Source organism: Pseudophryne corroboree, chromosome 4 (assembly GCF_028390025.1).
Source record: "Pseudophryne corroboree isolate aPseCor3 chromosome 4, aPseCor3.hap2, whole genome shotgun sequence".
Classification (NCBI taxonomy): Eukaryota; Metazoa; Chordata; class Amphibia; order Anura; family Myobatrachidae; genus Pseudophryne; species Pseudophryne corroboree.
The window spans coordinates 918,485,248-918,511,783 of NC_086447.1; the positions used below are offsets into that span (position 1 = coordinate 918,485,248).

Genomic DNA, 26,536 nt, shown 5'->3' on the forward strand with positions numbered 1-26,536 from the left:
TCACTGCAACGTGGGACTTAGGGGGAAAGTAGTAAACTCACCTGCATGCAGAGTGGATTTGCTGCTTGGCTACTGGACACCATTAGCTCCAGAGGGATCGAACACAGGCCCAGCCGTGGAGTCCGGTCCCGGAGCCGCGCCGCCGACCCCCTTGCAGATGCTGAAGCGTGAAGAGGTCCGGAAACCGGCGGCTGAAGACTCCTCAGTCTTCATAAGGTAGCGCACAGCACTGCAGCTGTGCGCCATTTTCCTCTCAGCACACTTCACTGGGCAGTCACTGAGGGTGCAGAGCGCTGGGGGGGGGCGCTCTGAGAGGCAAATATAAACCTTATACAAGGCTAAAAATACCTCACATATAGCCCATAGGGGCTATATGGAGATATTTAACCCCTGCCTGACTGGAAAAATAGCGGGAGAAGAACCCGCCGAAAAAGGGGCGGGGCCTATCTCCTCAGCACACGGCGCCATTTTCTGTCACAGCTCCGCTGGTCAGAACGGCTCCCAGGTCTCTCCCCTGCACTGCACTACAGAAACAGGGTAAAACAGAGAGGGGGGGCACATTAATGGCTATATATATATATATTAAAGCAGCTATAAGGGAGCACTTAATATAAGGATATCCCTTGTATATATAGCGCTTTGTGGTGTGTGCTGGCAGACTCTCCCTCTGTCTCCCCAAAAGGGCTAGTGGGTCCTGTCTTCATTAGAGCATTCCCTGTGAGTTTGCGGTGTGTGTCGGTACGTGGTGTCGACATGTATGAGGACGATATTGGTGTGGAGGCGGAGCAATTGCCAAATATGCAGATGTCACCCCCCAGGGGGTCGACACCAGAATGGATGCCTTTATTTGTGGAATTACGTGATGGTTTATCTTCCCTTAAACAGTCAGTGGAGGACATGAGGCGGCCGGACAATCAATTAATGCCTGTCCAGGCGCCTCAAACACCGTCAGGGGCTGTAAAACGCCCTTTGCCTCAGTCGGTCGACACAGACCCAGACACGGGCACTGATTCCAGTGACGACGGTAGAAATTCAAACGTATTTTCCAGTAGGGCCACACGTTATATGATTTTGGCAATGAAGGAGACGTTACATTTAACTGATACTACAGATACCGTAAAACAGGGTATTATGTATGGTGTGAAAAAACTACAAACAGTTTTTCCTGAATCAGAAGAATTAAATGACGTGTGTGATGAAGCGTGGGTTGCTCCTGATAAAAAGTTGATAATTTCAAAAAAGTTATTGGCATTATACCCTTTCCCGCCAGAGGTTAGGGCGCGCTGGGAAACACCCCCTAAGGTGGACAAGGCGCTCACACGCTTATCCAAACAAGTGGCGTTACCCTCTCCTGAGACGGCCGCACTTAAGGATCCATCAGATAGAAAGATGGAAGTTATTCAAAAGAATATATACACACATGCAGGTGTTATACTACGACCAGCTATAGCAACTGCCTGGATGTGCAGTGCTGGAGTAGTTTGGTCAGAATCCCTGATTGAAAATATTGATACCCTAGATAGGGACAATGTTTTACTGTCGTTAGAACAAATAAAGGATGCATTTATCTATATGCGTGATGCACAGAGGGATATTTGCACACTGGCATCTCGGGTGAGTGCTATGTCCATTTCAGCCAGAAGAGCCTTATGGACACGACAGTGGACAGGCGATGCGGATTCAAAACGTCACATGGAGGTTTTGCCGTATAAAGGGGAGGAGTTATTTGGAGTTGGTCTATCAGACTTGGTGGCCACGGCTACTGCCGGGAAATCCACTTTTTTACCTCAAGTCACTCCCCAACAGAGAAAGGCACCGACTTTTCAACCGCAGCCTTTTCGCTCCTACAAAAATAAGAGAGCAAAGGGCTTGTCGTACCTGCCACGAGGCAGAGGAAGAGGGAAGAGACACCAACAGGCAGCTCCTTCCCAGGAACAGAAGCCCTCCCCGGCTCCTGCAAAAACCTCAGCATGACGCTGGGGCCTCTCAAGCGGACTCGGGGACAGTGGGGGGCCGTCTCAAAAATTACAGCGCGCAGTGGGCTCACTCGCAGGTAGACCCCTGGATCCTGCAGATAATATCTCAGGGGTACAGGTTGGAATTAGAGACGGATCCTCCTCATCGTTTCCTGAAGTCTGCCTTACCAACCGTCTCTTCCGAAAGGGAGAGGGTGTTGGAAGCCATTCACAAGCTGTACGCTCAGCAGGTGATAGTCAAAGTACCCCTATTACAACAAGGAAAGGGGTATTATTCCACTCTATTTGTGGTACCGAAGCCGGATGGCTCGGTAAGGCCTATTCTAAATCTGAAGTCCTTGAACCTCTACATAAAAAAGTTCAAGTTCAAGATGGAGTCACTCAGAGCAGTGATAGCGAACCTGGAAGAAGGGGACTTTATGGTATCCTTGGACATCAAGGATGCGTATCTACACGTTCCGATTTACCCCGCACACCAGGGGTACCTCAGGTTCATTGTTCAAAACTGTCACTATCAGTTTCAGACGCTGCCGTTCGGATTGTCCACGGCGCCTCGGGTCTTTACCAAGGTAATGGCCGAGATGATGATTCTTCTTCGAAGAAAAGGCGTATTAGTTATCCCATACTTGGACGATCTCCTAATAAGGGCAAGGTCCAGAGAACAGCTGGAGACAGCTTTAGCACTATCTCAAGAGGTGCTAAGACAACACGGGTGGATTCTGAATATTCCAAAATCCCATTTAATCCCGACAACTCGTCTGCTGTTCCTAGGAATGATTCTGGACACGGTTCAGAAAAAGTTTTTCCTTCCAGAGGAAAAAGCCAAGGAGTTATCCGATCTGGTCAGGAACCTCCTAAAACCAGGAAAAGTGTCAGTACATCAATGCACAAGAGTCCTGGGAAAAATGGTGGCTTCTTACGAAGCAATTCCATTCGGCAGATTCCATGCAAGAATATTCCAAAGGGATCTGTTGGACAAATGGTCAGGGTCGCATCTGCAGATGCACCTGCGAATAACCCTGTCACCAAAGACAAGGGTGTCACTTCTGTGGTGGTTGCAGAAGGCTCACCTATTAGAAGGCCGCAGATTCGGCATTCAGGATTGGATCCTGGTGACCACGGACGCCAGCCTGAGAGGCTGGGGAGCAGTCACACAAGGAAGAAACTTCCAGGGAGTATGGACGAGTCTGGAAAAGTCTCTTCACATAAACATTCTGGAACTAAGAGCAATCTACAATGCTCTAAGCCAGGCGGAACTTCTCCTGCAAGGAAAGCCGGTGTTGATTCAGTCGGACAACATCACGGCGGTCGCCCATGTAAACAGGCAGGGCGGCACAAGAAGCAGGAGTGCAATGGCAGAAGCTGCCAAGATTCTTCGCTGGGCGGAGAATCACGTGATAGCACTGTCAGCAGTGTTCATCCCGGGCGTGGACAACTGGGAAGCAGACTTCCTCAGCAGACACGATCTTCATCCGGGAGAGTGGGGTCTACATCCAGAAGTCTTCAACATGTTAATAGACCGTTGGGAAAGACCAATTGTAGACATGATGGCGTCTCGCCTCAACAAGAAACTGGACAAATATTGCGCCAGGTCAAGAGATCCACAGGCAATAGCTGTGGACGCACTGGTAACTCCTTGGGTGTACCAGTCAGTGTATGTGTTTCCTCCTCTGCCGCTCATACCAAAGGTATTGAAGATCATACGGCAAAGAAGAGTAAGAACAATACTAGTGGTTCCGGATTGGCCGAGAAGGACTTGGTATCCGGAACTTCAAGAGATGCTCACGGACGAACCGTGGCCTCTACCTCTGAGAAGGGACCTGCTACAGCAGGGTCCCTGTCTTTTTCAAGACTTACCGCGGCTGCGTTTGACGGCATGGCGGTTGAACGCCAGATCCTAAAAGGGAAAGGCATTCCAGAAGAAGTCATTCCTACCTTGATTAAGGCACGGAAGGAAGTCACCGTGAAACATTATCACCGCATTTGGCGAAAATATGTAGCGTGGTGCGAGGATCGGAAGGTTCCGACGGAGGAATTCCAACTGGGTCGTTTCCTACATTTCCTGCAATCAGGATTATCTATGGGTCTCAAATTGGGATCCATTAAGGTTCAAATTTCGGCCCTGTCAATATTCTTCCAAAAAGAATTGGCCTCTGTCCCTGAGGTCCAGACTTTTGTCAAGGGAGTACTGCATATACAGCCTCCTGTGGTGCCTCCGGTGGCACCGTGGGATCTAAATGTAGTTTTAGATTTCCTCAAATCCCATTGGTTTGAACCATTGAAAAAGGTGGATTTGAAATATCTCACATTGAAAGTGACTATGTTACTAGCCCTGGCCTCTGCCAGGAGAGTATCTGAATTGGCGGCTTTATCTTATAAAAGTCCTTATCTAATCTTCCATTCGGATAGGGCAGAACTGCGGACTCGTCCGCATTTTCTCCCTAAAGTGGTATCAGCATTTCATCTGAACCAACCTATTGTGGTGCCTGCGGCCACTAGCGACTTGGAGGACTCCAAGTTGTTGGACGTTGTCAGAGCCTTAAAAATATACATTGCAAGGACGGCTGGAGTCAGAAAATCTGACTCGCTGTTTATATTGTATGCACCCAACAAGTTGGGCGCACCTGCTTCTAAGCAGTCGATTGCTCGTTGGATTTGTAACACAATTCAACTTGCACATTCTGTGGCAGGCCTGCCACAGCCTAAAACTGTAAAAGCCCACTCCACAAGGAAGGTGGGCTCATCTTGGGCGGCTGCCCGAGGGGTCTCGGCATTACAACTCTGCCGAGCAGCTACGTGGTCGGGGGAGAACACGTTTGTAAAATTTTACAAATTTGATACCCTGGCAAAGGAGGACCTGGAGTTCTCTCATTCGGTGCTGCAGAGTCATCCGCACTCTCCCGCCCGTTTGGGAGCTTTGGTATAATCCCCATGGTCCTTTCAGGAACCCCAGCATCCACTTAGGACGATAGAGAAAATAAGAATTTACTTACCGATAATTCTATTTCTCGGAGTCCGTAGTGGATGCTGGGCGCCCATCCCAAGTGCGGATTATCTGCAATACTTGTACATAGTTATTGTTAACTAATTCGGGTTATTGTTAAGGAGCCATCTTTAAGAGGCCCTTTCTGTTGTCATACTGTTAACTGGGTTTAGATCACAAGTTGTACGGTGTGATTGGTGTGGCTGGTATGAGTCTTACCCGGGATTCAAAATGCCTCCCTTATTGTGTATGCTCGTCCGGGCACAGTACCTAACTGGAGTCTGGAGGAGGGTCATAGGGGGAGGAGCCAGTGCACACCACCTGACCTAGTAAAGCTTTACTTTTTTGTGCCCTGTCTCCTGCGGAGCCGCTATTCCCCATGGTCCTTTCAGGAACCCCAGCATCCACTACGGACTCCGAGAAATAGAATTATCGGTAAGTAAATTCTTATTTTAAATTACCTGCTCGTTGCATTGGGTTTCATGATCTTGGTTCCATGCACGGTGCCAGGGTTTTCATGCTCAGGGTGTCGTGCTCGTTGCCAGGGGTTTCATGCGCTGGGTGTTATGCTCGTTGCCAGGGGTTTAATGCGCTGGATGTTATGTTCGTTGCCAGAGGTTTCATGCACTGGGTGTCAAGCTCGTTGCCAGGGGGTAATGCTTGTTGTCAGGGATTTCATGCACTGGCTTTCATGGGGAGTAATGCAGCCTAAACCGCTCCCCGCTGTTTAGTGTGCCGCGGGCACCGCTGCCTGATCCCCCGTTGTTGCTGCTGCCGCCGCTGCACCAGGGTGGCAGGGCTGCAGGGTGCCACCGGCCCCGGCCAGCGCTATGTGCTCCTGCGGGTCCCAGCACCTCCTAGACGCTAGAGGTCAAGTAGACATCTAGCATGTCTCCTCCATGGTGGCTGCCATTTTGGAAGGGAAATTTAGTAGATTGACATGCGGACGACTAGTCCGCATGTCAATCTGTTCTGAACCAGTGGCGGCGCCACCGCAGCTCTGCGCCTCCAAGCCTCCACAGTGGCTGCGGGGGCAGTAGTTACGCTACTGGATATAGGCATTGATACATAAGAGTAGGTGTTATCTATTGCATAGTTGTCCACCAGATTGCAAAGGTTCTTGGTGGGCTGCATATGATGAACCAGGGTCAGGAGGAAGGGAAAGTAAAGAAAGAGAAAATAATTTGGGGGGTATTTGTGGACTGTACAGAGATGTAACTGGATAGGAAAGCTTATGAAGATTATGTGAGCGGTTCCGGAATGTGATAAACTGTCTGAAGAGGTGAGTTTTTGAACTTGAAGATTTGGAGACTAGAGGAGAGTCTTATGGTGTGCGGGAGGGCATTCCACAGAGTGGGTGCAGCCCAAAGAAAGTCCTGCAGTCATGTGCATGGGAACAAGTAATGAGTATAGATGAGAGATGTAGATCTTGTGCAGAACAGAGAGGCCGGGTTGGGAGATATTTTGAGATAAGATAAGAGATGTACATAGGTGTAGTTTGGTTAATGGCCTTGTGTGTGTGTAAGTATTTTATATTGAATACGGTAGAATACAGGTAGCCAAAAGAGGGACTGACAGAACGGATCTGCAGACTGTGAATGTCTAGAAATGGCAGAAAGGCATTCAGGCATTGACACGGCCCAATACAGATGGTGACACATCATGGGAGGATAGGTAGATTTGAGTTTCATCTGCGTACAAATGATACTGAAATCCAAAAGAGCTGATTAGTTTACCAAGAAATGAGGTATAGACTGAGGAAAGCAGAGGACCTAAGACTGAGCCTTGCGGTACTCCAACTGAGAGAGGTAGCGAAGAGGAGGCTATCACATACAGCCCTGTGCCTATCCTGTACCAGCCACATGGCTACCACATACAGCCCCATGCCCACCATATACCAGTCACATGGCTATCACATACAGCCCCATAGCTACCACATACAGACCCATGCCCACCGTATACCAGTCACATGGCTATCACATACAGCCCCATGCCCACCATATACCAGTCTCATGGCTACCCCATACAGCCCCATAGCTACCACATACAGACCCATGCCCACCATATACCAGTCACATGGCTATCACATACAGCCCCATGCCCACCATATACCAGTCTCATGGCTACCCCATACAGCCCCATAGCTACCACATACAGACCCATGCCCACCATATACCAGTCACATGGCTATCACATACAGCCCCATGCCCACCGTATACCAGTCACATGCCCACCATATACCAGTCACATGGCTACCACATACAGCCCCATGCCCACCATATACCAGTCTCATGGCTACCACATACAGTCCTATGCCCACCATATAACAGCCACATCGTCAACACATAGTCTCATGTCCACAATATAACATGTACACGTTATTGTTAACTAGAAGCAGCTGATGACCCCATACCAGTGGTGCAAGTAGAAAAAATGTCTTACAGGTACTGTGTGCACACGCCTTCGAAAAAATGGATGTGGCCAAATGCCACATGGGGCGTGGCCAATGAAAATTAGGGCGTGATACACATATGGGGGAGGGGCAGATACACATATGACCCCAATAGTGCCAGATACACGTTGCCCCACAGTGCCAGATATACATTGCCTCACTGTGCCAGATACAAATTGCCCCACAGTGCCAGATACACATGTCCCCACAGTGCCAGATACACATTGCCCCACAGTGCCAGATACACATTGCCCCACAGTGCCAGATACACATTGCCCCACAGTGCCAGATACACATGTCCTCGCAGTGTCAGATAGACATTGCCCCACAGTGCCAGATACACATTGCCCCACAGTGCCAGATACACATTGTGCCAGATACACATTGCCTCACTGTGCCAGATACACATTGCCCCACAGTGCCAGATACACATTGCCCTGCAGTGCCAGATATGCCCCCAGTGCCAGATACACTTTCCCCCCAGTGCCAGATAATTTACACATGTCCCCGCAGTGCCAGATATCCCCCAGTACCAGATATGCCTCCAGCACCAGGTAATTATGCACCCCCAGTGCCAGATATGCCCCCAGTGCCAGGTATACATGCCCCCCCCCCCAGTGCCAGATATGCCCCCAGTGCCAGGTATACATGCCCCCCAACAGTGCCAGATATGCCCCCAGTGCCAGGTAATTATGCCCACCCAGTGCCAGGTATACATGCCCCCCACAGTGCCAGATATGTCATGGAAACATGTTTGGGTTTGCACAGCCTGTGGTGGACATGCCTGGCTGGCTGGTTGGCTGCTCATCCTGGACGCCTGTCCTGCTGTTATTTACAGATACTTGAGCTGAGAACAAATGGGGGTCATTCAGATCTGATCGTAAGATCAGTTTCTCAGACATGCGGGGGGGGGGGACGCCCAGCACAGGGCTAGTCCGCCCCGCAGCTCCCTAGTCTGCCCCGCAGCTGCTGCGTGCCACGATGAGATAGATATGAGATAGACAGATAGATAGTTAGAGTATATAGATACGGTAGCTATCTATCTATCTATCTATCTATCTATCTATCTATCTATCTATCTATCTATCTACTGTATCTATATACTGTATCTATCTATCTCATATCTATCTATCTCTCTATCATCCATCTATTTATCTATCTATCTATCTATCTATCTATCTATCTATCTATCTATCTATCTATCTACTGTATCTATATACTGTTTCTATCTATCTCATATCTATCTATCTATCTACTGTATCTATGTACTGTATCTATCTCATATCTATCTATCTATCTATCTATCTACCGTATCTGTTAGGAGCGGCGGCTCGCGCCAGCACCCAACCATTGATAAGCAATGGTCCCGGCGCGTTGCGTCCGCCGCGCCTCCTCCTGCTCCCCGCTCGGTGCCTGGCAATGCCAGGACGTTGAACGCTCTGAGCCGCCGGGTCCTTGGCAATGGAGACGCCACAGGCGGACCGCGTTCCCCGTTGCCATGTAAGTAATTATCACCTGGCAGCATGTGGTCGTGCAGCAGGGTAGCTGCATGACATTATCTACTTAGGTGCTCCTTAGCTATTGGTGCAGACACCTGTTATATTCTCCCTCAGTGCCTTACACTGACGCCGGTGATAGCTTCCTGTGAGCTGTTCCTGCTCTGGAGAATTCCCTGTTCAGTGTTCTGTTATCTGGTCTACCCTGTTCCAGTGATCCTCAGTCCTGGTGTTCGGCAGTCGGTCATTGGAGTCCTTCCAGCCCTCCAGTCGTCTGTAGCCTGTGCCTGTTATCTCAGGGTTCTCGTTCACTTGAGGTTACCTTTCCGGTGTTGTGAGTAGCGGCTTCTGCCACGTTTTGCGGCCTAGGCCGTAGTATTCTTTTGTTTTATTTGTTGCTGGTGTTTTGGCAGAGGTTTCCACCCTAGCTGTCCTCCCCGGTACACGACGGTGCCGTGTAGGGTGTGCACAGTATTACCTTTGTTGTCCTTTTCCCTTGGCAGCGTGCCACACATACGTTTTATTTGAGTTTAGTAGTAGCCCCTAGCTCTTTATTTAGTTAGAGGTCCCCTTGTTCTCGCCCCGTTTCAGTTTACGCCTTGGCTCCAATTAAGACCGGGGGGGGCATTAGAGTTGGGCAGACTTAATCCACCCTTCAAACGCGGCTGCCGTGGGCCCAAGATCACATAGTCTCGCAGGCGTAGACTGACCACGCGGGTGGAACAACGGAGTTAAGTTCCTAGGGGTACTCTTGAACTCCGCTATTATTACAGCGTCACGCAGTGGGTGTGGTTCGTTTTATTGACAGTGTCTAGGTTGACAATGTTTAGGTCGACAACTATAGGTCGACAGTCACTAGGTCGACATGGATGGAAGGTCGACAGGGTTTCTAGGTCGACATGTGGTAGGTCGACAGGTCTAAAGGTCGACATGAGGATTTTTTTTTTTTTTTTGTCGTTTTCTTCGTAAAGTGACGGGCATGGTGCCTTCAATCCGCTACCGCTTACGTGGATCGTTAAGTATGAAAAAATACACAAAAATAAAATAAAATGTGAAAAACTCATGTTGACCTTTAAACCTGTCGACCTAGCACATGTCGACCTAGAAACCCGGTCGAACTTCCATCCATGTCGACCTAGTGACTGTCGACCAATAGTGTTCGACTTAAACACTGTCGACCTAGACACTGTCGATCTTCAGACCGGATCCCCACGTTTCTGTGCTCTTAACTAACCCACTCAGTATCTTACGTTCTGAGCACAGAGAACGTAACAGTATCTATATACTCTATATATATATATATATATATATATATATATATATATCCATCTCATAGATAGATAGATAGATAGATAGATAGATATCTACTGTATCTATATACAGTATCTATCTATAAATCTATCTTTCTATCTATCTATCTGTCTATCTATCTATCTATCTATCTATCTATCTATCTATCTATCTATCTATCTATCTATCTATCTACCATCTCATGAACACTGATCAGTTCCATTGCTACTATGAGTGCCAGGTTTGTGTGTACCCCTATATGAGGTCATGTTGCTGTGTATATATATTTATATGTATATGTCCTGAGTGGGGAGTCAGGGCCCCGCACTGAGATGAGACGGAACACTGTACATTACTTCTATCAGGACACAGTGATACATTATAACACTGCCCATACATAGTATGCATGCTATGATATGAGATGGATGGATAGATAGATATATACATACATACATACATACATACAGTATATAGATACAGTAGATAGATAGATAGATAGATAGATAGATAGATAGATAGATAGATATCTACTGTATCTATCTATCTATCTATCTATCTATCTTTCTATCAATCAATCAATCAATCAATCAGATAGATAGATAAATAGATATGAAATAGATAGATAGATAGATAGCTAGAGTATATAGATACAGTAAGTAGATAGATAGATATGAGATAGATAGATACAGTATATAGAAACAGTAGATAGATATCGACTGTATCTATATACTGTTTCTATCTCATATCTATCTATTTACTTACAGTATCTATATACTCTATCTATCTACTTACTCTATCTATCCATCTATCTACTGTATCTACTGTATCTATATACTGTATCTTTCACACACTCTTTCATCTATCTATCTATCTATCTATCTATCTATCTATCTATCTATCTATCTATCTACCATCTAATGAACACTGATCAGTTCCATTGCTACTATGAGTGACAGGTTTGTGTGTACCCCTATATGAGGTCATGTTGCTGTGTATATAAGTAATATTATTTAACGAGGCTGAAGTTAGCTTCTTATTCAGCTCCAGCTTCTTATTCACTTCTTATTCACTTCTTATTCGGCTCCAACTTCTTATTCAGAAATTATTATATTAAAATAAATTAAATAAGGATAGATCACTAAGTTAACATTGCATAAACTTAAAATAGTGTCCCTTACACCAATTTACATGACATTTTGCATTAAACAAAAATGATTTAGGCAGGCATGAAAATGGTGGTAAAGCGGGCACAGACACCAGAAATCATCATTTTGAATAAGAAGTTGTAGCTGTGCAAGGGTTAAACAGCGTTAGTCAACAGATTTGACACTTGAAACTCACACAGGGTGGACACTTACATATCACCCACTTGCAAGTTGCCTTGACCAACAAGCATTTGGGCATGAAAATGGTGGTAAAGCGGGCACACACACCAGAAATCATCATTTTGAATAAGAAGCTGTAGCTGTGCAAGGGTTAAACAGCGTTGGTCAACAGATTTGACACTTGAAACTCACACAGGGCGGTCACTTACATATCACCCACTTGCAAGTTGCCTTGACCAACAAGCATTTGGGCATGAAAATGGTGGTAAAGCGGGCACAGACACCAGATTTCATCATTTTGAATAAGAAGCTGTAGCTGTGCAAGGGTTAAACAGCGTTGGTCAACAGATTTGACACTTGAAACTTACACAGGGTGGTCACTTACATATCACCCACTTGCAATTTGCCTTGACCAACAAGCATTTGGGCATGAAAATGGTGGTAAAGCGGGCACAGACATCAGATTTCATCATTTTGAATAAGAAGCTGTAGCTGTGCAAGGGTTAAACAGCGTTGGTCAAAAGATTTGACACTTGAACCTCACACAGGGTGGTCACTTACATATCACCCACTTGCAATTTGCCTTGACCAACAAGCATTTGGACATGAAAATGGTGGTAAAGCGGGCACAGACACCAGATTTCATCATTTTGAATAAATAGCTGTAGTTGTGCAAGGGTTAAACAGCGTTGGTCAACAGATTTGACACTTGAAACTCACACTGGGTGGTCACTTACATATCACCCACTTGCAAGTTACCTTGATCAACAAGCATATTGTCAAAGTCGGAAAAATATAATTCTACAGGTTGCCATATATTCACCCCATGCGCTTGCCCGCTGCACGTGCGCATTCTCTCCCGTGCGTGCGCATATTCGCAGTTGCGTGACGGCGCCTCCTCGGCCATGCGCTCGGGCGCGTGTTATGTGCATTTACGGTAGAGTTTGTGTGCGTCTGGCGGGCGACTCAATCGTTACATAATAAATCCAAATAGTATGTTTTATAGATAATGTTCCCCTTAATAATAACTGTAAGTTTGTTTAATGTGACTGGTCCCTGGACAGAGGAATTCCTCTTTGTATGATACGAAGGGTCAGACAGGGTCTGAGCGGTGGTGTTTGGTACCTAACTAAAGAACATTTTATTAGAAACAATCCGGTGCTGGTTAGGTAAAGATTAATCGCTACTGCGTATAGTTATGTCTATTAGTAGTTTCTGGACATTTACTATATTTGCGGTTCATTATCAATGCGGCGGGAATCCTGAGATTCCCTCCCACCTGAGCAGTTCGATATAGTCACAGCCCACCTGTTCAAACCAACCTATGACCTTTTGTTATAATTCAGGGAGACATTCCTGTGTCCAATGAACAATGAGATTATAGGTCCCTTTGTAGTATACTGTATGCAGGGTATATAAGAACAGGCAGCCTGGCCCATCTCAGTCTTCTCCCCACAACGGTTTTCATCATTGACTAACCAGGAGCTGGTAACCAGGACTGCGCTGCGAATCATTCCCCAGTGTGTAAGTACTCTCTGTGACCATTCTTAATCTCTGACTGTATTTTGCCACGTTCTCTCTCTCTCTCTCTTATTGTGTTATTGTTTGTGATTGTGCCGCTATTGTATATTTATGTGTAGTTATACTGTTTAGATATTGATGTTAGCCTGTAGTGTATAAGCTGTTAACTGTATTTTCCCTTTTGATATAACTAAATCTCGTGAGTAAAGGTTTTGGAGCCTTAGCAAGGTATTGTGTGTTTATTACATTGCTGAGGGTATTCGGAGCGTCTCAGTCGCTCAAGCAGCTTTATATTAACAAGGTTAAGCAGCGTTATATCGCTACAGTATTTCAGTAGTAAGGTTTACAATACAAACTCAATCTTTCAGTGTGTTGCATACAAGGTTTACTGAGTGTCATCCCGTGAGCGTCTGCGCCGCTCGTGTTCCCCTCGCGGTCACAGCGTCCGCTATGCTAGTAGCGTAGCATTACGGTAGTCGGCCGCCTATAGCGTGTTCGATACCAAGCGTAAAGCTGTGAGCGAGCGTGCCGCTCGTGCGTCTCGACCACGGCTGAGCGACTGCTACGCTAAGTGCGTACCCTTACGGTACCTCATACGCCAATTGCGTACTGAGTCTCTTACCCTCATATAGCGAATGTTATAAGGTAATAAATCAGCATTATCAATATGAGCATGAAAATGGTGGTAAAGCGGGCACAGACACCAGATTTCATCATTTTGAATAAGAAGCTGTAGTTCTGCATAGTGATGAGCGGGTTCGGTTCCTCGGAATCCGAAGCCCCCCGAACTTCACCCATTTTACACGGTTCCAAGGCAAACTCGGATCCTCCCGCCTTGCTCGGTTAACCCCAGCGCGCCCGAACGTCATCATCCCGCTGTCGGATTCTCGCGAGATTCGTATTCTATATAAGGAGCCGCGCGTTGCCGCCATTTTCACTCATGCATTGGAGATGATAGGGAGAGGACGTGGCTGGCGTTCTCTCAGTTTGTTCAGTGTGCTGCAAATATCTGTGCTCAGTGAGCTGCAAATATCTGTGCTCAGTGAGCTGCAAATATCTGTGCTCTGTGTGCTGCAAATATCTACGTTCTCTGCCTGAAAAACGCTCCATATCTGTGCTCAGTGTGCTGCAAATATCTGTGCTCAGTGTGGTTTATTGTGGGGGCTGGGGACCACCAGTATTATATAGGAGGAGGGGTTCCGGTATGAATGGTCGACCATGTTATGAAAAGGTCGACATGAGTTTTTTTACTTTTTTTGGTGTCGTTTTTTGCGTAATGTGACTGGGAACCCCAATTAGTGCACCGCGTCCCCTCGCATGGCTCGCTTCGCTCGCCATGCTTCGGGCATGGTGCCTTTGCTCCGCTACCCCTTCGCTCGGCACAGATTACCGTTCCAATCGTAGTCCACGTGGATCGTAAAGTATGGAAAAGTTCCCCAAAAGAAAAAAAAGGTAAAAAAAGGCATGTCGACCTTTTCATGTGTCGACCATTTTCATGTGTCGACCATTTGTCCATGTCGACCAAGTCAATGACTGTCGACCATAACATGGTCGACCATCTGAACGGATACCAGGAGGAGGACAGTGCAGAGTTTTGCTGACCAGTGACCACCAGTATTATACATTCTCTGCCTGAAAAACGCTCCATATCTGTGCTGTATTGTAGTTTATAGGAGTACAGTGCATAATTTTGCTGACCACCAGTATATAATAGCAGTACGGTACAGTAGGCCACTGCTCTACCTACCTCTGTGTCGTCAAGTATACTATCCATCCATACCTGTGGTGCATTTAATTTTTTGTGCGCAGTATATATATAGTAGTAGGACAGTGCATCATTTTGCTGACCACCAGTATATAATATATAGCAGTACGGTACAGTAGGCCACTGCTCTACCTACCTCTGTGTCGTCAAGTATACTATCCATCCATACCTGTGGTGCATTAAAGTTTTTGTGTGCAGTATATATATAGTAGTAGGACAGTGCATCATTTTGCTGACCACCAGTATATAATATATAGCAGTACGGTACAGTAGGCCACTTCTCTACCTACCTCTGTGTCGTCAAGTATACTATCCATCCATACCTGTGGTGCATTTAAGTTTTTGTGCGCAGTATATATATAGTAGTAGGACAGTGCATCATTTTGCTGACCACCAGTATATAATATATAGCAGTACGGTACAGTAGGCCACTGCTCTACCTACCTCTGTGTCGTCAAGTATACTATCCATCCATACCTGTGGTGCATTTAAGTTTTTGTGTGCAGTATATATATAGTAGTAGGACAGTGCATAATTTTGCTGACCACCAGTTTATAATATATAGCAGTACGGTACAGTAGGCCACTGCTCTACCTACCTCTGTGTCGTCAAGTATACTATCCATCCATACCTGTGGTGCATTTAAGTTTTAGTGTGCAGTATATATATAGTAGTAGGACAGTGCATAATTTTGCTGACCACCAGTTTATAATATATAGCAGTACGGTACAGTAGGCCACTGCTCTACCTACCTCTGTGTCGTCAAGTATACTATCCATCCATACCTGTGGTGCATTTAAGTTTTTGTGTGCAGTATATATATAGTAGTAGGACAGTGCATAATTTTGCTGACCACCAGTATATAATATATAGCAGTACGGTACAGTAGGCCACTGCTCTACCTACCTCTGTGTCGTCAAGTATACTATCCATCCATACCTGTGGTGCATTTAAGTTTTTGTGTGCAGTATATATATAGTAGTAGGACAGTGCATAATTTTGCTGACCACCAGTTTATAATATATAGCAGTACGGTACAGTAGGCCACTGCTATTGATATATTACTGGCATATAATTCCACACATTAAAAAATGGAGAACAAAAATGTGGAGGGTAAAATAGGGAAAGATCAAGATCCACTTCCACCTCGTGCTGAAGCTGCTGCCACTAGTCATGGCCGAGACGATGAAATGCCATCAACGTCGTCTGCCAAGGCCGATGACCAATGTCATAGTAGAGAGCATGTAAAATCCAAAAAAATAAAGTTCAGTAAAATGACCCAAAAATCTAAATCAAAATCGTCTGAGGAGAAGCGTAAACTTGCCAATGTGCCATTTACGACACGGAGTGGCAAGGAACGGCTGAGGGCCTTGCCTATGTTCATGGCTAGTGGTTCAGCTTCACATGAGGACGGAAGCACTCATCCTCTCGCTAGAAAACTGCAGTGCCACTCCTAGATGGGCCAGGTGTTTGTGTCGGCCACTTGGGTCGCTTAGCTTAGGCATCCAGCGACCTTGGTGCGCCTCTTTTTTTTCCTTTGCATCATGTGCTGTTTGGGGGGAAAAAAATGTATTCTGCCATCCTGTCTGACACTGCAGTGCCACTCCTAGATGGGCCAGGTGTTTGTGTCGGCCACTTGGGTCGCTTAGCTTAGTCACACAGCTACCTCATTGCACCTCTTTTTTTCTTTGCATCATGTGCTGTTTGGGGACAATTTTTATAATCTGCCATCCTGTCTGATACTGCAGTGCCACTCCTAGATGGGCCAGGTGTTTTTGTCGGCCACTTGGGTCGCTTAGCTTAGCCATCCAGCGACCTTGGTGCACCTCTTTTTTTCTTTGCATCATGTGCTGTTTGGGGACTATTTTTTTAAGTGCCATCCTGTCTGACACTGCAGTGCCACTCCTAGATGGGCCAGGTGTTTGTGTCAGCCACTTGGGTCGCTTAGCTTAGTCATACAGCTACCTCATTGCGCCTCTTTTTTTCTTTGCATCATGTGCTGTTTGGGGACTATTTTTTAAATCTGCCATCCTGTCTGACACTGCAGTGCCACTCCTAGATGGGCCAGGTGTTTCTGTCGGCCACTTGGGTCGCTTAGCTTAGTCATCCAGCGACCTCGGTGCAAATTTTAGGACTAAAAATAATATTGTGAGGTGTAAGGTGTTCAGAATAGACTGGAAATGAGTGGAAATTATGGTTATTGAGGTTAATAATACTATGGGATCAAAATTACCCCCAAATTATATGATTTAAGCTGTTTTTGAGTTTTTTTTTGTAAAAAACACCCGAATCCAAAACACACCCAAATCCGACAAAAAAATTTCAGGGAGGTTTTGCCAAAACGCGTCCGAATCCAAAACACGGACGCGGAACCAAAACCAAAACACAAAACCCCGAAAAATGTCCGGTGCACATCATTATGCACAACTACAGCTTCTTATTCAAAATGATGAAATCTGGTGTCTGTGCCCGCTTTGCCACCATTTTCATGCCCAAATGCTTGTTGGTCAAGGCAAATTGCATGTGGGTGATGTGTAAGTGACCACCCTGTGTGATTTCCAAGTGTCAAATCTGTTGACCAAAGCTGTTTAACCCTTGCACAGCTACAGCTTCTTATTCAAAATGATGAAATCTGGTGTCTGTGCCCGCTTTACCACCATTTTCATGCCCAAATGCTTGTTGGTCAAGGCAACTTGCAAGTGGGTGATATGTAAGTGATCACACTGTGTGAGTTTCAAGTGTCAAATCTGTTGACCAACGCTGTTTAACCCTTTGCAGAACTACAGCTTCTTATTCAAAATGATGAAATCTGGTGTCTGTGCCCGCTTTACCACCATTTTCATGCCCAAATGCTTGTTGGTCAAGGCAAATTGCAAGTGGGTGATATGTAAGTGACCACCCTGTGTGAGTTTCAAGTGTCAAATCTTTTGACCAACGCTGTTTAACCCTTGCACAGCTACAGCTTCTTACTCAAAATGATGAAATCTGGTGTCTGTGCCCGCTTTACCACCATTTTCATGCCCAAATGCTTGTTGGTCAAAGCAACTTGCAAGTGGGTGATATGCAAATGACCACCCTGTGTGAGTTTCAAGTGTCAAATCTTTTGACCAACGCTGTTTAACCCTTGCACAGCTACAGTTTCTTATTCAAAATGATGAAATCTGGTGTCTGTGCCCGCTTTACCACCATTTAAATGCCCAAATGCTTGTTGGTAAAGACAAACTGCAAGTGGGTGATATGCAAGTGACCACCCTGTGTGAGTTTCAAGTGTCAAATATTTTGACCAACGCTGTTTAACCCTTGCACATCTACAGCTTTTAATTCAAAATGATGATTTCTGGTGTCTGTGCCCGGTTTACCACCATTTTCATGCCCAAGTGCTTGTTGGTCAAGGCAAATTGCAAGTGGGTGATATGTAAGTGACCACCCTGTGTGAGTTTCAAGTGTCAAATCTTTTGACCAACGCTGTTTAACCCTTGCACAGCTACAGCTTCTTACTCAAAATGATGAAATCTGGTGTCTGTGCCCGCTTTACCACCATTTTCATGCCTGCCTAAATCATTTTTGTTTAATGCAAAATGTAATGTAAATTGGTGTAAGGGACACTATTTGAAGTTTATGCAATGTTACTTTAGTGATCTATCCTTATTTAATTTATTTTAATATAATAATTTCTGAATAAGAATCTGGAGCCGAATAAGAAGTGAATAAGAAGTGAATAAGAAGCTGGAGCTGAATAAGAAGCTAACTTCAGCCTCGTTATTATTTATATGTATATGTCCTGAGTGGGGAGTCAGGTCCCCGCACTGAGATGAGACGGAACACTGTACATTACTTCTATCAGGACACAGTGATACATTGTAACACTGCCCTTACGTAGTACGCATGCGCAGCACTCCCAGCCACTGCCGAGTTGTGCCAGTCAGCAGCTCCTCCCCCGCCCTCTCCCGGCAGCAGCACCAGCGCCCAGGAACTCCGGGAGTAGCAGCAGCTGCGGACACAGGCAAGAGAAACTTTACTGCAACTTCCCTGTATTGTGTTACTGTTACCCTGTGCCTGAGACCCCCGGCCCCCCCTGCACCCAGTGCTGCCTGTATACACTGTATACTGTATCACTGCCCGGGGGAGCTGCTTACAGGGTGTCTCTTGTACTCACTAGCTGTGCATGTGACCGTGCTGCAATGTGTTCCCAGCGATCTCACATATGTTGTGCTGGGCTGGGGGTGAGACGCTTATATATTCCCTGCAGATTGCAAGTTGGGTGATGCATTTGCCAGTCAGGACACTGCAGGCAGCACTGGTGCAGTTCCCTGGCAGAACATACAGTTTAATCATCTGATCTGGGCTTTCCTGTCAGTGTTTGTTGATATTGGGGGATTCAAGTGTAAAGGATATTTTGGTGTGATTACAGCCACTTATAATACCAGTACACCCTGTACATATAAGTGGGTGCACTGACCCTTATACCGGGGGCAGCCACCTGTAGGTACACCCTGTACATATAAGTGGGTGCGCTGACCCTTATACTGCGGGCAACCACCTGTAGACACACCCTGTACATATAAGTGGGGGCACTGCCCCTTATACCGGGGGCAGCCACCTATAGGAACACCCTGTACATATAGGTGGGTGCACTGACCCTTATACCGGGGGCAACCACCTGTAGGTACACCCTGTACATATAAGTGGTTGCACTGCTCCTTATACCGGGGGCAGCCACCTGTAGGTACACCCTGTACATATAAGTGGGTGCGCTGACCCTTATACTGCGGGCAACCACCTGTAGACACACCCTGTACATATAAGTGGGGGCACTGCCCCTTATACCGGGGGCAGCCACCTATAGGAACACCCTGTACATATAGGTGGGTGCACTGACCCTTATACCGGGGGCAACCACCTGTAGGTACACCCTGTACATATAAGTGGTTGCACTGCTCCTTATACCGGGGTCAACCACCTGTAGGTACACCCTGTATATATAAGTGGGTGCACTGACCCTTATACCGGGGGCAGCCACCTGTAGGTACACCCTGTACATATAAGTGGGTGCACTGACCATTATACCGGGGGCAGCCACCTGTAGGTACACCCTGTACATATAAGTGGGTGCACTGACCCTTATACCGGGGGCAGCCACCTGTAGGTACACCCTGTACATATAGGTGGGTGCACTGCCCCTTATACCTGCGGCAGCCACCTGTAGGTACATCCTGTATATATAAGTGGGTGCACTGACCCTTATACCGGGGGCAGCCACCTGTAGGTACACCCTGTACATATAAGTGGGTGCACTGACCCTTATACTGCGGGCAACCACCTGTAGGTACACCCTGTACATATAAGTGGGTGCGCTGACCCTTATACTGCGGGCAACCACCTGTAGGTACACCCTGTACATATAAGTGGGTGCGCTGACCCTTATACTGCGGGCAACCACCTGTAGACACACCCTGTACATATAAGTGGGTGCACTGCCCCTTATACCGGGGTCAGCCACCTATAGGAACACCCTGTACATATAGGTGGGTGCACTGACCCTTATACCGGGGGCAACCACCTGTAGGTACACCCTGTACATATAAGTGGTTGCACTGCTCCTTATACCAGGGTCAGCCACCTATAGGAACACCCTGTACATATAAGTGGTTGCACTGCCCCTTATACCGGGGGCAGCCACCTGTAGGTACACCCTGTACATATAAGTGGGTGCACTGCCCCTTATACCGGGGGCAACCACCTGTAGGTACACCCTGTATATATAAGTGGTTGCACTGCTCCTTATACCGGCGGCAGCCACCTATAGGAACACCCTGTACATATAAGTGGTTGCACTGCTCCTTATACCGGGGGCGGCCACCTGTTGGTACACCCTGTATATATAAGTGGGTGCACTGCTCCTTATACCGGGGGCGGCCACCTGTAGGTACACCCTGTATATATAAGTGGGTGCACTGACCCTTATACCGGGGGCAGCCACCTGTAGGTACACCCTGTACATATAAGTGGGTGCACTGACCCTTATACCGGGGGCAGCCACCTGTAGGTACACCCTGTACATATAGGTGGGTGCTCCTTGCTCTTCAGGGTGCTGAGCTGGGCCCTAAAGTGGCAGAAGTTTCTATACAGCATTGCATGTACACTGTAGTTATATGGAGTGAGTGCAAGCTCTTGTGCTTCGTTACTAGACGTTTCTGGCTGCGGCAAGCTCTGTGGGCTTATATACCAAAAAGTGAGTTGTAGGAATACTTGCTGCCACTATTCCAAATATAAAGGCGATCTCTGCCCAAAATCTCATTGTCATTTTTAGTTTAACGTGAAATTTGTGGTGGCTTCTGTCTTACAGTTTATAAGACATGAACATATGTATCAGTGTGTTACATTCCGGAGAGGTCAGGGCCGAGAAACCTGCCGCAGTCCGTGTGTTTGGGTTCCTATTTGCCCCAGGGCAGTCTTAACAGCAGTGTGGGCCCCTGGGCAGAGCAATGCACTGGGGCCCTTACCCATCCTCCAGCGGTAGGGCTGGGGGGTGCTATTAGCGGCAGCTATGATGTCCCGCGGGCGGTAGAGGGTGTTCTATCTTCTGCTCAGCATGTAGGACTTGGAGCAGTAAATCCTGCTAATTACCCCTTTACTGCCCAGATGGGGCAGGAGGGAGAACACAAAGCTGTAGAAGGGTGCATTGGGCTGAATGAAGGGGCCCCCGTTACATAACTACCAGGGTGGTAGGGGGTGTTTAATACACAGGGGAGGGGTGATAGTGAAGTGGGGTTAATATTCATCATTTTCTGGTGGGAGGGCAACTTGCTTGACTTCTGATATCTCCAGTTCCTGGAAATAGATTTTTTTTACACTTTTCAATGGGGTAAAACATTAGAGAGCCCCTCCATTCAGGAGGTGCTGGGGACACCTTTCAGGAGATGCTGGGGACACCTTTCAGGAGATGCCGGGGACACCTTTCAGGAGATGCCGGGGACACCTTTCAGGAGATGCCGGGGACACCTTTCAGGAGATGCCGGGGACACCTTTCAGGAGATGCCGGGGACACCTTTCAGGAGATGCCGGGGACACCTTTCAGGAGATGCCGGGGACACCTTTCAGGAGATGCCGAGGATACCTTTCAGGAGATGCCGGCGACACCTTTCAGGAGGTGCCGGCGACACCTTTCAGGAGGTGCTGGGGACATAGGGATCAGAGTTCAGGAGCCAGAGAAATCCACCGACGAATATATAAACCTGCATACCAGGCATGTGAAGCTGGAGCAGGGAGCAGCTGCTGGAAGGCTGATATCTCTGGTTCTTGGCATAGTAGAGACAAGCTGCCAGTGTCCACAGAAAGGAGATAGTCCCAGCTTTTGGAGTATACCCTCAGGAAAACTCTAAGTCAGACAGAACCCGAGATATCTGTCTGGGAAGAGCAACAGGCTTGGATGGGGACCACTGATTTGAAGTCGGATTTCTCCGGTTCCCAAGGGCTGATTTTAAAAAATCTGTAACCCCTGGAAAGAGGGGACCCTCAGCTTTCAGACTAGGGCCCTTATACTCCTGGGGCCCTTGAGCAAGTGCCCATTGAGCCCATACGAAAAGACGGTCCTGATTTGCCCTGATATACTGTACTCGCTACTGGGACCCTGATGAGAGTATTGATGATATATATATATATATATACATATACATACATTAACCAATGTCTTTCTATAAAACCACACTTTATACAGTATTATTATTATTACATTTTATTTATAAGGCGCCACAAGTCTTTTGCAGCGCCGTACAAAGGACAGTACAGGGAGACAAAACGTAGCATTACAGTAAATAAATAACAGAAATAGAGAACAGGTAACAAAGAGCACCACACGTTCTCATACATAATACAGCTAAGATGTAAGTAGCGAGGGAGTAATCATTGTACTACTTGGGGCTGGCGGTCATAGATGGAGATGAGCCTTTACCAGCAGGAGAAAAAGCGGGTAAAGAGTGTCGCTGAGTAGAGGAGAGCTGCCAGTGACATGTGTCAAGAAGAGGGCTTAGATAGCAAGATACAATAGTATAAGAAACAGATTTAATACTTACACATGTTAAAGTATTCTCACTAGGGAACTGATGGGTTAAATATTGGTACATGCCAACTAAGGGCTAGTGTGACTAGGTGAGGTGTACGCTTGTAAAGGCGCCACCTTACATAGAATTGTTTTATATTTTTAACAGCAAGTATTGTACCTTCTTATAACATGAAACTGATGGTTTTACTATAACTCCGCTTCCTCATTGCAAAATCAGTCTGTGGGGAAATGTATACGACCGTTGCAAAAAGGAAAGAAAAAATGTTTCCTAAGCCAGTCAGTCTGGAAGTTCCCAATTGGTCACATAATGGCAGAAGACACAGGAGGCGGGGTTTTATGCTCTTAATATACTAAAGTGCCTCTGCTCACCGCATCATATAGCGGGACTGTAAATTGGAAAGTATTAGTATCCGCTTGAAGCAAGACCCTATGGCAAAATATACCACACCATTGGCCAAAAAGAATGCCCCTCCTCCCAGTTTGCAGGATCCACCCAGATAGTCACTAGATTTAATGTCGCAATTAGTTTAACAGCAAAACCAATTTGGTTTTGCCTTTAAATTAATTTATAAATCTAATGACTTTCCTGGTGGAATTGCGCCGGCTCCCGCAAATCGCAGAGTGTTACATTTGGCGCCATGTGTCTTTCTACCTCACCTCATTTTTTTAGAGAGCATGGCAGCCGTAAATTTCAGAAATATGTACGACTAGTAAATGGACCCAGCATCAGGGCTCTTATCGTAGCTGTGGTGGGAGCCTGCCCTGGCTCCGACTGTGTGCAATGTGCACGTCAGACGTGACGTGTGCGCAAATGTTATGGCGTCACTTCTAGCACCCTTCAGTTTGATATCATAGTGTATGTGAGTGATACTAGTAGCTCTTCTATGTAAAGCGAGGTGGTTCAGTGACTCTTCAGTTGACAAGAAAGGGTAGTGGATAAGTGGAATAGCCTCCCATCAGAGGTGGTAGAGGCTAAGACTGTAGAGCAATTTAAACATGCATGGGATAGGCATATGAATATCCTTACAAAGAGTTAAAGTTCAAAAAGGGTTGCGATTACCTAAAGGTTAAAAAAAGATCAGTCTAGATGGGCCAAGTGGTTCTTATCGGCCGTCAAATTCTATGTTTCTGTGTAAGATTGCAAACGTGTCTGCCATTTGTCCTAGCTCTGACTTCACCCATGAAGATGGGAGCTCGTATGGCGGTGATTGTACTATGAGGAGATTTCCTGTAACATTATTCCAGAGACGACAACTGTAATCAGGTTTAACTGGCTAGATCTCTTGTGTACCGGCACTGTGAGAGCTGGAGGGATAGTCCGTCGGCCGGACGGGCAAGGCTAAATGTATCCTTCCACTTAAGTTATGTGTAACTAATTAATTGCATCCCAGTTATTATGCTGTCCTGGAAGTTTCATATTAGGCTTAACGAACCGTGGTCTAAATTTACTGATATTCAGCAGTGTGACAAAAGGCTATCCGGCTGACATGGACATAGAAATGGCAGCATTCACAAATGTCTACATTATTAAAATGTCGACATATTAACATGTCAACAGAATGTCGTCAGTACATTGTTGTGTTATTTTCAGGGTTAAGCTAAAATGTGCAAAAAACTATGTTGGTATTCTGGTGTTGACATGACATTTTAATCATGTTGACAATTTTCTTGTTCTATTGACCATGTCGACATTCTGACCGTCAACATCCATATGTAATTAAATTCTGGTTTGCTATTTCACTAGGTGCTCATTAATTAGTATGCCTGGGTAAGGTTCTGTCTCTTTAAGCCGATGAGCTGGTAGTATGATGGTGCCCATACACTTGTGCGATGCCCCGCGACGCAGCATCGCACCGGCAGTTCAGGTGCGATGAAATCGCACCTGAACTGCTAAAGTGATTACCATGCGATAGATCAGATGGTAATCACGTGATGGGCACGTCACCGCCGAGTGGGGGCGGCCTCGGCCACTCCCGACGGGTGCTCATCGCAGTGCTTAAAAACACATGCGATATATCGCATGTGTTTTTAAAAACACATGCAATCACACTGCGATGCCATAAATATTAAGTGCAGCACTTAATATCTTGAGACGCGTCATTCGACCGGCGTGTCCGCGCATCGCGTCACATGGTACCTAAAATGTGCATACAATCTTATTTCACAGATGCGGTCAAAATCGAAGGTTAGTACCTGATATCTCACAAGGGGTGGTCTTCAGGTTGCCGAATGTCGGGATCCCGGCGCACAGTATACCGGCGCCGGTATCCCAACACCCGGCATACCGACACATGTTCTCCCTCATGGGGGTCCACGACCACCCTGGAGGAAGAATAAATAGCATGGGCGCGTAGCGCACCACCGTGCCCGCAGCGTGGCTAGCGCAGCGTGTCGAGTGCAGCGAGCCCGCAAGGGGCTCATTTGCGCTCGCTACGCTTTCGGTATGCCGGCGGTTGGGCTCCTGGCGCCGGTATGCTGGTCGCCGGGAGCCCGGCCGCCGGCATACCATACTACACCCCTCACAAGTGTATGAGGTATATTAAACCCTGGGGAAAAAAAGCATATTGGGGTCGATTTGAATTGTTTTTCACCACGGATACCACTAGGGGGCACAAAATGGAGCAATTCAATTGTTGGTCCATTTAGATGCCCAGTAGCTGCTGGGATGACATATCTTCTCGCAGCCTCCTGCACTTTGGACGTCCGAACGGCATCAGGCAGTGGGATTAGGATTAGGCTGTGGGGGATTGGGGTTAGGCAGCAAGGAGGGATGGTTTGGGCTAGGCACCACCGAGTAAGGGGATTAGGCTGTGGGAGAAGGAAGGTTAGGTTTAGGCGGGGGGAGTTAGACACTAAGGGCGGAGGTTAGGGTTAGGCTACGGTTAGGTGGGGTGGGGCGAGGGGAGAACACCCCTTACTCACCCCTGTTGGTCTTTCATCAGGGAGATCCCGGCATCTGTATTACGATCGTCAGAATCCCGTGCGCTGGGATCTCCTACTGATTCCATTGTGTGTTATATATTATTTATTTCCCTCAAACACATCAAACAAAGAAAAAAAACTTTGTTTATAAAGCCTGGTGGCATGTTAGCTGACTATTTACTAGTCATTCATCGTTATGCCCTTGAATTAACTTTCTCTTATCTATTATTACATATCCTTTATTTATATAGTGCGTTGCTGGCAGGGCTCACATGACACTGACGCTGTACACATTTCCAACACATGACCTCCCAGAAAACGTCCACGTTGGTGATGCCAGTGGGCTGAGGGCCGTCCTGGACAGTGTTATCCATAAGTCAGAATCCTGCAACTTTTATTATTCTAGTAAAACAACATAATGGTGCTGGGAGGATTGTAATATGCAGCTAGGGTGGCCAATCTCGGGCCATTTTTTCAATCCAGGGATTCAAAAATGATCAATCGCGGGATACCCAGGATTGGTTCCTTTTCAATGTCCGTCAATTGAATTGGTGACACTTTCGGACTCTCCGCCAGTTGTCATCACTCCATTACCACGTTTGCTATCTTTGGCTGCTGAAACGGACATTGCATTGGATGTTAAGTATTTTAATGGGGTTGTCTACCTGTCGATAGTTTGGGCGGCCCCATAACCACTGCCTAATTATTGTTGGTGCACAATTCTGGTACTTGTGGCCCCATGGT

At 46.7% G+C, this 26,536-nt stretch overlaps 1 protein-coding gene across 1 annotated transcript in view; it reads left to right on the top strand.

Moving 5' to 3' along the window:
• The first annotated feature begins 18,674 nt into the window (after nucleotides 1-18,674).
• TMEM63A (transmembrane protein 63A) overlaps nucleotides 18,675-26,536 on the top strand; it is a 102,196-nt gene continuing 94,334 nt past the window's right edge. The window contains exon 1 of the mRNA XM_063918985.1: nucleotides 18,675-18,811. The gene's annotated coding sequence lies outside the window, so the exon portion shown is untranslated. The remainder of the gene's footprint in view (nucleotides 18,812-26,536) is intronic.